At 47.3% G+C, this 14,089-nt stretch overlaps 1 long non-coding RNA gene across 1 annotated transcript; it reads right to left on the bottom strand.

Annotated features, from left to right (window-relative positions):
• Nucleotides 1-782: 782 nt before the first annotated feature.
• LOC122460086 lies at nt 783-13,806 on the bottom strand. The gene is made up of 4 exons (XR_006281159.1): nt 12,743-13,806; nt 7,887-7,982; nt 5,795-6,605; nt 783-1,755 (listed from the first exon to the last, which is right to left on the bottom strand). It is a non-coding gene; the product is annotated as an uncharacterized LOC122460086 (long non-coding RNA).
• Between the last annotated feature and the right edge of the window lie 283 nt (nt 13,807-14,089).

Raw genomic sequence — 14,089 nt, 5'->3', positions numbered from 1 at the left:
TCCAATGCAATATATTGGCTTTTCTTAACATAATCTGTATTTTCATCTACTTGGGTGGTCCAAAAATTGGGTAACAATCAATAAAAACCCAATAATAGCTTTTGTAAAACCTGGGAAATTTTCAGTAAAAATCAGAAAAACCAAAGGACCTTAAATATTCATAGATGATTACACGAAGCTCCAAATGCTTCACACACCTTTATGACTCACCTATGGGAGAGTCATCACAGCAGCCTAAGGAGGCCAGGAACACTAGACACTGAAGAGAAAGTCAAAGAATAAAAGCCCATCTTTAGAGATACTGGATTTCAGCTGCCCTTATCTCAGAGCTTCTGGCCTTCGGCGTTAGTCTCCAAGATTCAATTGCTGGAGTCAGTTAGCTCCAGTCTCTGAGGGACTGACACCGTTGAGGCAGCTCTCTATGCCGGGGCCCTTTCTCCGCACTCTTTGTTTGGGATGCCTTCAAGTTCCCGACAGGAGTGAATCTGCATCAGCCTATTGGCCATGGTGTTACTCAAGGTATTAGCACCTGCACAATATTTGCACAGCTACACTCTGCTCAGAAGAGAATCATAGGACTGGGAGCATGGGCAGTGGATGAAGCTTCCTCTCAGGGAGGCTAGCTCCCCACCCCACCTCTTCTGCCCACAGTCCCGCCCATGCTCCACTCCTACTCCACCACAGGCCCCCTCACAGCCCCTCCCCAAACCCTGCCCCCACCCTTTTCTACCCCCAGCCCCACTCACCCCCTCCACTGTCACTTGCATACTGTCCCTCCTCTCGTGTGTGTGTGGGGGGGGGGGGCAGTACGCACCCAGGATGACAGGGAGACCCAAGCTTCCCCTCCCCAGCAGCAGAAGGAAACTTCTGAGGAGCAGGAGACCAGGGTGGATAAATAACCCAAACCTCAGACCACCATTTCATCCTCCTCACCAAATGAATCCCTGATGCCTCCCTGCTTCCATCTATAGCTGATGATTTTTGCCAGTTCCAGGCCCTCATTAAGCAGGTGGCAGACTCTTTGCAGGTATCATTTAGTGAAGTCAGGGAACCCCAATACAAGCTGCTGGATATTCTGTACTCTGTGATGACATCTAGAATCAACCTCCCCATTAACAAGGCTCTACTGGAACCTGCTAGAACCGTCTGACAAATTCCGGGTATGGTGACACCCACTTGTAGAAGGGCTGACAAAAATACTATGTCCCCTCCAAGGACTCTGAATTCTTCTTCTCCCACCCGCCCCTCAACTCTTTGTTCATTGATGTGATGAATGAGTAGGGAAAACAATACCATTACAAATCCACCCCATACAACAGAGACCAAAAGTGTCTGGACCTCCTCGGAAGGAAGGACAACTCCTTTGCTACACTGCAATTCTGCATTGCAAATTACCAAGCGTTGATTTCCAAATGCAACTTCACCAACTCCACAAGGTTTGGGGCATTTATTGAGTGCCTTCCCCCAGATCAAAGAGAACAATTCCATGCCATTGATGCTGAGGGTCAGTTTTTGGCAAAAAGATCCTTGCAGGCAGTGGCTGATGGCACAGACACTGTGGCCAGTTCCATCTCTATGGTGGTGGTGATGCGCCAGGCTTCCTGGCTGCAATGTCTGGTTTCCCCGGGGAAGTTCAGAATTTGGTTGAGGATCTTCCTTTTGACAGATGGCAATTATTTGCAGAGAACACTGATAAGTCGTTGCATACCCTTAAAGATTCCAGGGCCACATTATGTTCGTTGGACATCTGCACTCCTGCAAACAAATGGAGATTCAGTCAATTGCAAATGGCTCAGAGATCCCACCCCACTCAATTCTCTGGATTCCAGACACCCATGGAACGCCCCAGGAAACAACACAGGTTCCAGAGGAAGAGGCCTTTTAACCTGCCTGATGAAGCTCCACAACAGGCATCATCATATAAGTACCAGTTTTAACAGGATTGTTGATAGCCTGATATCGCATCCATAATTAGCCTGCCAGCTTTAGCATTTTGTCAAGCTTTCCCCATTTGGGATCTGGCTATCCCACTTTCAACATGCATGGGAGCAGGGAAAGTGTGGGACCCTTACTGAATGGGGGAGGCAACCTAGTGACAGATGGTGAGGAAAAAGCTGAAGTACTCAATGCTTTTTTTGCCTTGGTCTTCACAGATAAGGTCAGCTCCCAGACTCCTGCACTGGGCAACACAGTATGGGGAGTAGGTGAGCATCCGTCAGTGGTGAAAGAACAGGTTAAGGACTATTTAGAAAAGCTGGACATGCAGACGTCCATGGGTCCAGATCTAATGCGTCCGAGAGTGCTGAGGGAGTTGGATGATGTGATTGCAGAGCCATTGGCTATTATCTGTGAAAACTCATGGTGATCGGGGGAAGTCCCGGATGATTGGAAAAAGGCAAATTTAGTGCCCATATTTTAAAAAGGGAAGAAAGAGAACCCGGGGAACTACAGAACGTTCAGCCTCACCTCAGTCCCTGGAAAAATCATGGAGTACGTCCTCAAGGAATCCATTTTAAAGCACTTGGAGGAGAGGAAGTTGATCAGAAACAGTCAACCAAGCGCAAGTTATGCCTGACCAACCTGATTACCTTCTATGATGAGATAACTGGCTCTGTGGATGTGGGGAAAGCGGTGGATGTGATATATATTGACTTTAGTAAAGCTTTTGATACGCTCTCCCACAGTATTCTTGCCAGCAAGTTAAAGAAGTATGGATTGGATGAATGGACTATAAGGAGTATAGAAAGCTGGCTAGATCATCGGGCTCAATGGGTAGTGATCAATGGCTCGATGTCTAGTTGGCAGCCGGTATCAAAGAATCATAGAATATCAGGGTTGGAAGGGACCTCAGGAGGTCATCTAGTCCAACCCCCCGCTCAAAGCAGGACCAATCCCCAATTTTTGCCCCAGATCCTTAAATGGCCCCCTCAAGGATTGAACTCACAACCCTGGGTTTAGCAGGCCAATGCTCAAAGCACTGAGCTATCCCTCCCCCCAAGGGAGTGCCCCAGGGGTTGGTCCTGGGGCCGGTTTTGTTCAACATCTTTATTAATGATCTCGATAATGGAATGGATTGCACCTTCAGCAAGTCTGCAGATGACACTAAGCTAAGGGGGAGAGGTAGATATGCTGGAGGGTAGGGATAGGGTCCAGAGGGACCTAGACAAATTGGAGAATTGGCCCAAAAGAAATCTGATGAGATTCAACAAGGACAAGTGCAGAGTCCGGCACTTAGGACGGAAGAATCCCATGCACCGCTACAGGCTGGGGACCGATTAGCTAAGCAGCAGTTCTGCAGAAAAGGACCTGGGGATGACAGTGCATGAGAAGCTGAATATGAGTCAGCAGTGCGCCCTTGTTGCCAAGAAGGCCAACACATATTGTGCTGTATCAGTAGGAGCATTGTCAGCAGATCGAGGGAAGTGATTTTTCCCCTCTATTCGGCACTGGTGAGGCCACACATGGAGTATTGCATCCAGTTTTGGTCTCCCCACTGCAGAAAAGATGTGGACAAAATGGAGAGAATCCAGCAGAGGGCAACGAAAATGATTAGGGGGCTGGGGCATACGTTTTATGAGGAGAGGCTGAGGGAACTGGGCTTATTTAGTCTGCAGAAGAGAAGAGTGAGGGGGGTTTTGAGAGCAGCCTCCAACTACCTGAAGGGGGGTTCCAAAGAGGATGGAGTTAGGCTATTCTCAGTTGTGGCAGAAGACAGAACAAGGAGCAATGGTCTCAAGTTGCAATGCGGGAGATCTAGGTTCACTAGGAGGGTGGTGAAGCACTGGAATGGGTTACCTAGGGAGGTGGTGGAATCTCCCTCCTTAGAGGTTTTTAAGGCCCGGCTTGACGAAGCCCTGGCTGGGATGATTTAGTTGGGGTTGGTCCTGCTTCGAGCAGGGGTTTGGACAAGATGCCATCCTGAGGTCTCTTCCAATCCTGATATTCTATGTTTCTATATTGCCTTGGACAAATAGGTGCCAGAAGTAAAATCATTGGACTATCCCATCCACTTTACCTCCCTCCCTCTGCCTCACCCAGCTTCCCTTTCCCTCTTCAGGGACCCTTCTCATGAGCCCCTGTTAAGGCAGGAAGTAAACACCCTTCTTTGTTTAGGAGCAATAGAACTAGTACCTGCTCAGTACAGGGGAAAGGGTTTCTATTACAACTATTTCCTCATCCCATATAAGAAAAGGAGGGTAGAGACCAATGCAAGATCTAAGTCTCCTAAGCAGGTTTGTGAAATACCATAAATTCACGATGGTGACCCTTGCAGCTCTAATTCCTTCTCTAGACTCTGGGAATTGGTTTTTGACCTCCAGGATTCATGCTTCAATATGGTTATGCACCCATCTCACAAGAGATTCCTTCATTTTGTGGTAGGCCAAGATCGTTTCCAGTATCAAGTGCTCCCTTTTGGCCACTCCTAGAATCCGAGAGTATTCTCAAAGGTTCTGGCAATAGCGGTTTCTCATCTGTGCCACCAGGCTATAGTGGTATTCCCGTACCTTGACAACTAGCTATTCAAGGGTCGATCCTATGAAGAAGTGTTGTCCACCACAAGGATGGCACTTTCTGTCATCTTGGACCTGGGCTTCCAGCTGAATGTAGAAAACTCCATACTAACACCTGCTCAGAATATACAAATTCACAGGGGTGTGTCTGGATTCCTGGACATCTATAGCAGCTTTTCCCCTGGACCAGGCTCTGGACGTCATAAAGCCTCATCAAAACAATTCAAGACAGGCCCCAGACCTCAGCCAGAAATTGACTTCAACTGCTGGATCACATGACTGTTTGCACTTTCATGATGGAGCATGTGAAATTACACCTCTGCTGTTGCCACGGGTGACTCAGAATGGTTTACGCATGAAACAAACACAGTCTAGACAAGCCAGTATTGGTTCCTGAGAGGGTGAAGCATTAGCTAGACTGGTGGACAATTCATTGTTATGCAGGTGCAGGGGTCCCCTTCCTCCAACCAAGGCTGATGGTGACTGTGACCACAGATGCATCTCTGTTGGGTTGGGGGGGGCGTACCTTGGCTCCCTGACAACTCAAGGCAGATGGTCGCCTCAAGAGACCTCCCTCCATATCAACCTATTGGAGCTCAGAGCAGTCAGAATGCCTATATTCATTTCCTCCCTTTCATCAGATACAAGTCTATCAAAATTATGACAGACAACTTATGACCTGCATGTTTTATATCAATCAGCAAGGAAGGGCAAGATCCTCTTCCCTCTGAACTGAGGCAATAAAGTTGTGGAACTGGTGCATAAAAAGTTACATAAGGATCTCAGCAATGCATCTGCCTGGTATACAGTATGTCACAGCCGACACATTCAGCAGGTGCTTCTCCCCAGAAATACGTGTGGGAATTGGATTCTTGTGTTCTCCTTGGAATCCTTTGGTCTTGGGGGTTTCCAGAAGTAGACTTTTCAAAACAAGTTTAAGTAAAAAGTGCCACATATTTTCCTTGTGCGAGAGCTTAGGTTGCAGTTCTCAGGTGGATACCTTCCTCTTTACTTGGACAGGAAGATTGTTTAAATGCCACTGTTTTATTCATCAGAGTAATTCTGATAGCCCCAATGTGGTTGGGGCAGTTCCCTTACCTATTTCACCATGCTCTCTATCCTCTGATAGATCTCCCAACCACTCCTCAACTCCTCTCTCAGTATGCCAGATGCCTAATGAACTCCAACATGAGCATTCTTCACCTCAAAATGTGCTTCCTCAGTGGTTCATGGGGCTACAACATGTGCTGTCAAATAGTAGAAAAGTTTCCAGAGCTACTTACCTTCAGAAGTGAACAAGATTCGGCCACTGGTGCAAACTCCACAATGCTTCTCCTGAATCTGCCCCACTTCCTCTCCTTCTGGAGTACCTGCTACAACTTAAGAAGTCGGGCCTGTCCCTCAATTCTATCAAAGTTTACTTGGCCCCCCGATAACCTTTCATACTTCTACTGAAGGTTTTTTCCCCTCTTTGCTCATCCCACAACCATGAGATTTATGAAAGGCTTGGGGCATCTAGTCCACCAATAAGGCTTGGGACTTTCCAGCCACATCCCAACTTTCTCCCTAAAGTTACTTCCAAATTTCACCTGAATCAGACCATAGACCGCCCAGTTTTCTTTCTGAAACTGCATACTTCCAACCAGGAGACTTTTCTCCATACTCTAGATGTCAGGAAAGCATCAGCCTTCTACCCAGACAAAACTAAACGATTTCACAAATCCAATAGATTATTCCTTTTGATTGCAGACAGATCTAAGGGTTCTGTCATTTCTACCCAACAATTCTGCAAATTGATGTCTGATTGTATCAAGCTGTTGACATTTCACCCCCATCAGCATTTCAGCACACTCAGCCTGATCACAATCTACATCTATGGCTCTCCTTAAAAATGTTCCCATTTCAATAATCTGCAAGGCCACTGCATGGTGTTTGGTACATTCTTTCTCTAGACACTGCCTAGGTTGATGCCTCAAAATCCAGTGCTTCAGTCGGCAATGCAGTTCTCTGTGCTGGATTCCATTCCAAAGCCCCCTCCTCCTACTGTGGATACTGCTCGGGTGTCACCTAGAGTGGAGCACCCACAGGGCACAACTCAAAGAAAAAGAAGAAGAAGAAGAAGAAGAAGAAGGGGTTACTCCCCCTGGGTGGTAACTGTGGTTCTTCAAGATGTGTGTCTCTAGGGATGCTCCACTACCCATCACCCTTCCCCTTTGCTTCGGAGGTTCTGCTGAGACGCAGAAGTACAGATGGAACTGAGGGGATGGTTCAGCTGCACAGTCTGATATAGCCTCGATACAGGACAAGGGGATACGAACAGCACATGTGCAGGCCAAACGGACACTGCTAATGAATATCTCCATTCAAGGGCATGTGAGGTGTACGCAGGCCAGTGTCGAGCACCCCTAGGGATGCACGTCTCGAAGAACTACAGTTACTGCACAAGGGAGACACCCCTTCTTTTGGTTTTCTGGCTTTTCATAAAGCTGATTTGACTGTGTGTCCACTGCCCACTTTGCTTTAAGCTGATTCACACGCCGCAGTTCACAGGGCTCCATGTATAAACTTTCAGGACAAGATCATGATATTGTGCTGCTATCACAAAGAGAGATTAGGCCCAGCTCCACAAAGGAATGTAGGCCTCTCAGTCTGAATTCACACAAGGAGTTAGGCACTGAGATGCTGAGTGTCACAACAACTCACTTTTAGGCAACTAGAAAATCTCTGGGATTCACAGAGCCTGGGTTAAGGCACCTCAACTCCTGTCCAGTGAATGGGGAGAGACTGGTGTCTTAGCCTGAATGTCACAAAAGCCTGAAGAAGGCAAGTGAGACATACCCTAGGGACAATCTAGACTAGTGAATAGCTGTGTTACCTCTGCCTTCTAACCTGGGCGGCCCTTTGCGCTGCTTTGCTGCTGTAGCCTCGAGTCAGGACTGCTCACAAACAGCCTCCATCATGCTGGTCACTCCCAGCTACGTCTGTGTGTGTGCTGCAGCTGACCAGCCACTCACAGGTTATATGGCAGAGTGACCCCTACGCACCCACAGGCCTAGATTTTCCACTAGAAATGTCTGTTCTGTACTGGCCAGGCCTCTCCTGGACAAGACAAATTCATAAAAAGTCCATATTTCTTTAACAGAAAAATATGCATAGTTTGTTACCCCAAATGGCGTTTCCCAGACATTTAAATTTAAACACACTGGATTAGACATAACAATAGAGCAAGTTAATTAGCCACAAATAGAGAGAGATTTTAAGTGAATACAAGTAATGAGGCATAAAAGTAAAAAATAGTTATAAAAAAAATAAAGATAAAACACAACTGATGCCAAACTTAACAAACCGTTAAATTCAAAGCAAAGCTTTGCTCACCACATGCTTTCAACAGTCTTACTTTCCAAATGGTTTAAGCCAGGGACTCTTCTTCTGTGTCAGGGCTGCTTCCTTTGTCCCTTCTCTTGCAGTGTACTGCTGGGCAGAGAGAGGAGGTTATTTTGTTCCTAATTTTTATAGTGTCAGTCCCCCTCTTGGAAAACATTTCCAGCTGAGATTCAAGAGATAGTCTGTAGGAAAGGATGTTTTCTGCTGCCTTTTTCCTTACCTGTTTGAGGCTTCTTTGTCTGCCCTTCCTGACTTATGACTCTGTTTTCTGCTTAAGTGCAAATTTAGCAGAGCACACACTCCTTTGTTTGACACAGACCTGTTTGCAAACTCAGTTTGGGACATCTTACAGTGGAATCTTATAACTTCACACACAATGTTGCCACACACATTTTATCAGGACAACAATGACCAAAAATTTATGAATTTTCAAATGATACCTTACAAGGCATACTGTGTACAGAAATTATTGCATAGCGTGTAGCGTGTGGAAACAGGGGTACCTTCTGTCACAAACACCCATTAACCCAAAACAGAGAGAGACAAGCCAGGCTGCTCCGCAAGAGCAGAGAGGCCAGATCTCATGCTTCCCTACACAGCTGGCCTAGCTGGGAAGGAGAATCAGGAACCCCCCCGGCCCTCACACACACCATCCCTAATGCTCTTAAAGTGCTAGCTTGCAATTCCAGTACAGTCCCTGAATACACCACACTCAGACCTAGATGCGTCTTCTCTGTATTTCTTCATGCTTATCTTCGAGTTCCCTCCATGCTGTCCCAAGGGTGGATTTAACCAGTAAACATAGGGTGCCCTGGCACTGGGGCCCCCCAACAACAAGGGGCCCCAAGACCGGGCACTCAGGCAGCTCAGCACCAAGCGCTGCCCGGGGGCGGGATTGTGGGGACAGGGAGAGCAGGAGGGAAGGCTCACCTGCAATCTCAGGGGAGCAGGTAGGAGGAGAGGGTGGGCGGGAGCACCGCAACGTGGGTGGAGGACTCAGGGAGGAGTACTGGGCGGCTGCGCACCGGCCAGAGAGAAGTGGCTCTTTGAAGGGGAAACTGCTGCTTCTCTCCCGCCGCTGACTGCGTGGCTGCCCCTGCTCTTCCTGAGTCCTCCAGCCCATGCTCGCAGGCTGGATTCAGGAAGGGGATGGGGCTTTATAACTGCAGCCCGGGGCCCCCCTTAGGCCGTGGCCCTCCCTGGGCTGCAGCCCCTAAAGCCCCTGTGTTCCGGCCCTGCCTGGCGGGAGGGCAGTGGCTCGGAGAATCGCAGCCAATGGGAGCTGCAGGGGTGTGCGGAGCCACCCTCTCACACCCTAACTTCCTCCCAGCCCCCACACCTCCAACCCTGAATCCCCTCCCCCACCCTAACTCTCACCCAGACCCTGGACCCCAATCCTGAGCACCCTCCCGCACCCTAACTCTCACCCAGACCCCGCACCCCGATCCTGAGCCCCCTGCCGCACCCTAACACCCTCCCAGACCCCAGACCCCCAGCCCTGAACTCCTTCCCGCTCCCTAACTCTCACTCAGACCCCGCACCCTCACCCTGAGCCCCAAGAAGAGAATAGAGAAAAAAAGAATGAAAAACTTGGGGGGAGGAGATAAGAGAGAATGCTCCCCGCATGGGGAGGGAATGAAGCTGAGCACAGGGCCCCACTAACTCTAAATCCGCCACTCTGCTGTCCTTTACACCTGAAGTTCCCTGTCACAGCACAGCAAACACCAGGCCTCTCTTCTTTCCAACCCCGCTGCATTTCATCCAGCCTCACTCAGCATCTTGGCAGCACCCCTGGCGGTGGGACAGTTCTTTGCCCTCTTTCACTGAAGGTTTCATCAAATTTCCAATAGATCTGACAATAGATTTTGGTCTAGCAGCTTGGCATTTTCTCATGAACCTCTGTTTCACTGTAAAAATTCCAACCAGCTCTACTTGGGAGACCTCCCAGGGTATGTGTACAATGCAAAAAAAAAAAACCCTGCAGCAGTGAGTCTCAAAGCCCAGGTCTACAGACTTGGGCTAGCCTTATAGGACTAAAAATAGCTGTGTACATGTTCCATCTTAGGCTGGAGCTCAGTCTCTGAGACCTGGCAATGGGGGTAGATCTCAAAGTAGATCCGGGGTGTGAGACTTCCTGCTGCAAAGCATTTTTTATGCAGTGTAAATGTTCCCTCAGTTATTGCCAGGCATGAATCTGCATTAGGCTACGGAATTACACATCCATCCCTCCCCCTTTTCTGGTACAGTGTCTGTCATTCACTTGGTGAGGAAAGCTTCTCTGGCTAGACCAGTCGTGATTATTCCCTTGCCTGTAACTCACTTTTCTGGGGATGTGGGGAGCCAGTAATAACTCTCACACTGTTCGGCACATAGCTGGGGCCACATTTACATTTGTCTATCTATTGAGCTGTCTCCCCTTGGTGGCTCCTGAAGGCATTTCGAGAAGTGTCAGACAAATGGTGTCTGTCTGTCAGGGCCTTGCATTTCCCACCTTTCTATCAGTGTCATAATTTTCAATAACACCAAATCCAGATCAGATACAATGTCTTGGCAGATGGAATCTAAACCATCAGAGTGTTCTCCTAAAGTATTGAATCAGGGTAAATTACAACTCTTTGTTGCTTTTGTTGGATTATTGATTTTATCTAAATAATTTTTTTCCTTTGGGAGTGAAGATTTTTGCTAATCACACTGCAATTCAAGATGAATCCCATACAATTTAGTTTGTATTTATTTATCTTGCTTCTTGTTAGGTGATGAGGTTGGGGTTTTGGTAAAAGTAGTTGCGTGTGTTTTGCATGCTGTGAGAATGTTCTTGACTTTTAATATTTATCATGTACGCACATGTGCTCACATTAGGGGATGGGAATATTCCATCTGGGAGAAGGATTGGATTAGAAATTTAATTAAAATTTCAGACATTTTGTGTTTTGGTTTGGTTTAATATTTATATAACACATTCTTCTAGAGTTTGTTTTGCTAATAGTAAACCTCACTTAAAGTTAACAGAGTTTTCAGTATGGGATGCTTTGAAGGGAAGGAACAAAGCAATAAAGGGCATTTAAGTGCCCAGCTCCCACTGATTTAAATTTGAGTCAATCCAAATAGGATTGACTGAAACATTTTCTTAGACGATTTCTCAAATTGGAGCTCAAAGTAGAAGTTCTCAGGTAATTTAGTGTCTATTCATTTCTGCCTGTTTGTTTGTAGCGAGATCCTGGCTACATTTTGTAAATTCCATTTAGTCCCAATACAGACTCTATATGAAAGTACAGACTATTCAGAGCATCTGTGTGCAGGAATTCTCATCTCTCACTTTGTCCTTGTTTCAAAGATCAGCAGAGCAATAGAATATCATGGTAAATTAAGCTGTTATTTTAATAGTGTCAAAATTTCCCTGGTTCCTTTTCTTGTACAATGAAACATTAAGCCAACAGCTAGAGGGTAAAAATAACCATTTAACTGGTGGGAGGGGCAAAGAGCTAGACATCTGACTGATTTGCAGACTAGTGTCATGTTTCCTTTGCTAAAGTGACTAGGCAGATAATCCATTCTTTAGGAATTGCCCTTCCCGAGATATTCTTTGTTAGTGGAAGGAACTGACCCAGAACTGAGATTATCTCTGATTGTACCTGGGGATTTCAAAGTCATTGGAACCCTACTTTTATCCCTGGCACTAAGTTCACTTTGAAGCGCAGAAACAAGCTCTGAGTGCATATAGGAAAAAACAGGATGGCGGAAAGGTTTCAAATGCGGTTCAAAGAATTATCATTAGTGTAGACCCCTGTGTGTGGGTGAAATGTAACACACCCAGAGCCCTTTGCACTCAGGCCCAGAGCCACAAAGGCACTTGGGGACTCAGTGCTGCAACCCTAACTTTCAGCTAGCCACCCCCTGGCATCTACAGAGCCTGAGTTAGGCACCTAGGCTCCCGATACCATGCATGGGGAGACATGAGGCACATGAGTATGATCCACACTAGCCAGCTTGGGGAGCTCTCTAAGCAGGGTAATGGGAGATGCTCAGAAGAGGGGTGTGACCCTTCCAGGGACTTCAGCATCTAAGTTTGGGCTGGAGGGAGGTGCCTGTCTCTGTGTGTGACCTACAGCTGAGAAGCCTCTCCTGGAGTCAGGTGCCTCAGGTGTTTATTGGAAGTAAGGCTGTGGGGCACAACTCAGGCCACACAACACAGCTGCGGGGTGGAGGAGCAGGTGGCCTCATGCATAACCTTTAGCCCACTGATTAGGGCACTCACCCTAATTAGGTCACTCACAGAGTGATCTGGATAATTTGGTAAACTGGGTGCAAGCAAGCACTGTATGTTTAAATACGGCTACATATAAATGTATGCACGCAGACCCCAAAAGTGCAGGCCATAGTGACAGAATGGGGGATTCTGAAAAAGATGGGGGGATTGTGGGCTGAACTTGAGCTCCCAGTGTGATGCTGTGGCCAAAAGAGCTAATGCCATCCTGAGATGAACAAACAGGGGAATCTCAAGTAGGAGCTGGGAGGTTATTTTACCTCCGTATTTGGCACCGGTGCAACCGCTGCTGGAATCCTGTGTCCAGTGCTGGACCCCACAGTTCAAGTAGAATGCTGATAATTTGGAGAGGGGTCAGAGATGAGCCATGAAAATTATTAAAGGGTTAGAAAACATGACCTGTAGTCATAGACTCAGGAGTCCGGTGTATTTAGTTTTTTACCTTTTATTAAAGATACAGAAACAAGAAGGAAAAATAGACAAAACAATTGAAATGGAAAGTGTTAAATAAGGTTTTCATTTTAACAACAGCCCTTGTTCCCATTCCCTTTATCAGGAGAGAGTTTTTAGAGAGCAAACCCACCTGTTTGACAGTCTCTTAGATGGTATTAAAGATGGTAATAAGTGTTCTTTTTGTGGACAAGAGAAGAATTAGTTGGAGCTGCTGTTGTTTCTGCTGTTGATAAAGTCCCATCTGGTTTCCTACCACACAAAACAAGACAAACACACACAAAAGAGGAGAGAGAAAAAACAGGAAAGAGAAAATCAGCTGCTGACTCTCACTCATAATGTCACTGCTGGAGAAACCCAGCCCAGCCCACAGTGTTATCAGCCACACTGAAACCTGAAAACTCGTAACTGTGTCGGCTGTTTGGTGCGTTGCTTTTAGCTGCTTCCTCCAGTCACAGGCTCACAGTAGTGTTGCTAAATATGCAGTCTTGGCCGACTCTGCCAGACTCCTAATAGACAGACGGCAAAAGCTGAGCAATAGGAAAGAGAAGACATGAGGGGAGGAAGAGGACACATGAAGTGGGGGGCAAAGTCTCACATTCGAGGTGGTGTTGAGATTTAGCCAGAGCCAGTGGAGGTGGTGATGGCATCTGGGTCCCATGGTCTCACTTGGTCTGGTCAGGTGCCTTTCAAGCTCAGGGTGTCAAAGGACCAATGGTGTCATAGTGGATCCCAGGGGACAATGGCAGTCATGATGATGGAGCTCACTCTGTTCAGTTCCCTTCCTCCCGACCACAGTGGGTCTCAGACAGCCTGACTCTCTTGCCAGGGGATTTTCTGGTAAGAACCCCAATATGGAGTGATGCGGGGGGGAAATCACCCATCCACTCATTATCTTCTCCAGCAATTAGGCCCAATTTCTAACACACCAATTTCGGTTCATTGATTTCCAGTCTCAGATTTTTCTTGTTCACCAGGCATGGTCTTAACCCAGTCTTTGAGTTATATCCGGAGGCCTTTTTCTCTGCACTGTTTCAGTCAGTCTCACTGCTCTTTGCACCACCTTTCCCCTCAGCAGTTATTGTCATCGGTTGCTGTGAGTTTTGGGGAACTTTCACTGACGCTGCACAGAGGAGCTCAGAAGCAGGGTCAGTCTGTAGGCCCAAGTATCACAACAGGGTCAAAGGGAGGGGGGTTTCCTCCCTACTGCAGATTCCCACCCTTCAGCTGCTGTTCCCCCTTCCCAGTGCCCAGGTTTTTAACCCCTTCTCTTGACTTCCCTGCAGTGCGTGTGACTCTGGATCAGGACACAGCTCATCCTGCTCTCATCCTGTCTGGGGATCGGTGGAGTGTGAGATATGGAGACGAACAGCAGGACCTGTCCCACAATCCTGAGCGATTTGATAAAAGACCCTGGGTGCTGGGCTCTGAGGGGTTCACCGAAGGGACTGTGTACTGGGAGGTGGAAGTGGGAATGATG

The sequence above is a fragment of the Dermochelys coriacea genome, chromosome 4 (assembly GCF_009764565.3).
Source record: "Dermochelys coriacea isolate rDerCor1 chromosome 4, rDerCor1.pri.v4, whole genome shotgun sequence".
NCBI lineage: Eukaryota > Metazoa > Chordata > Testudines > Dermochelyidae > Dermochelys > Dermochelys coriacea.
Note: the sequence above shows the minus strand (reverse complement) of the source record. Positions and strands in the feature narration are given on the sequence as shown.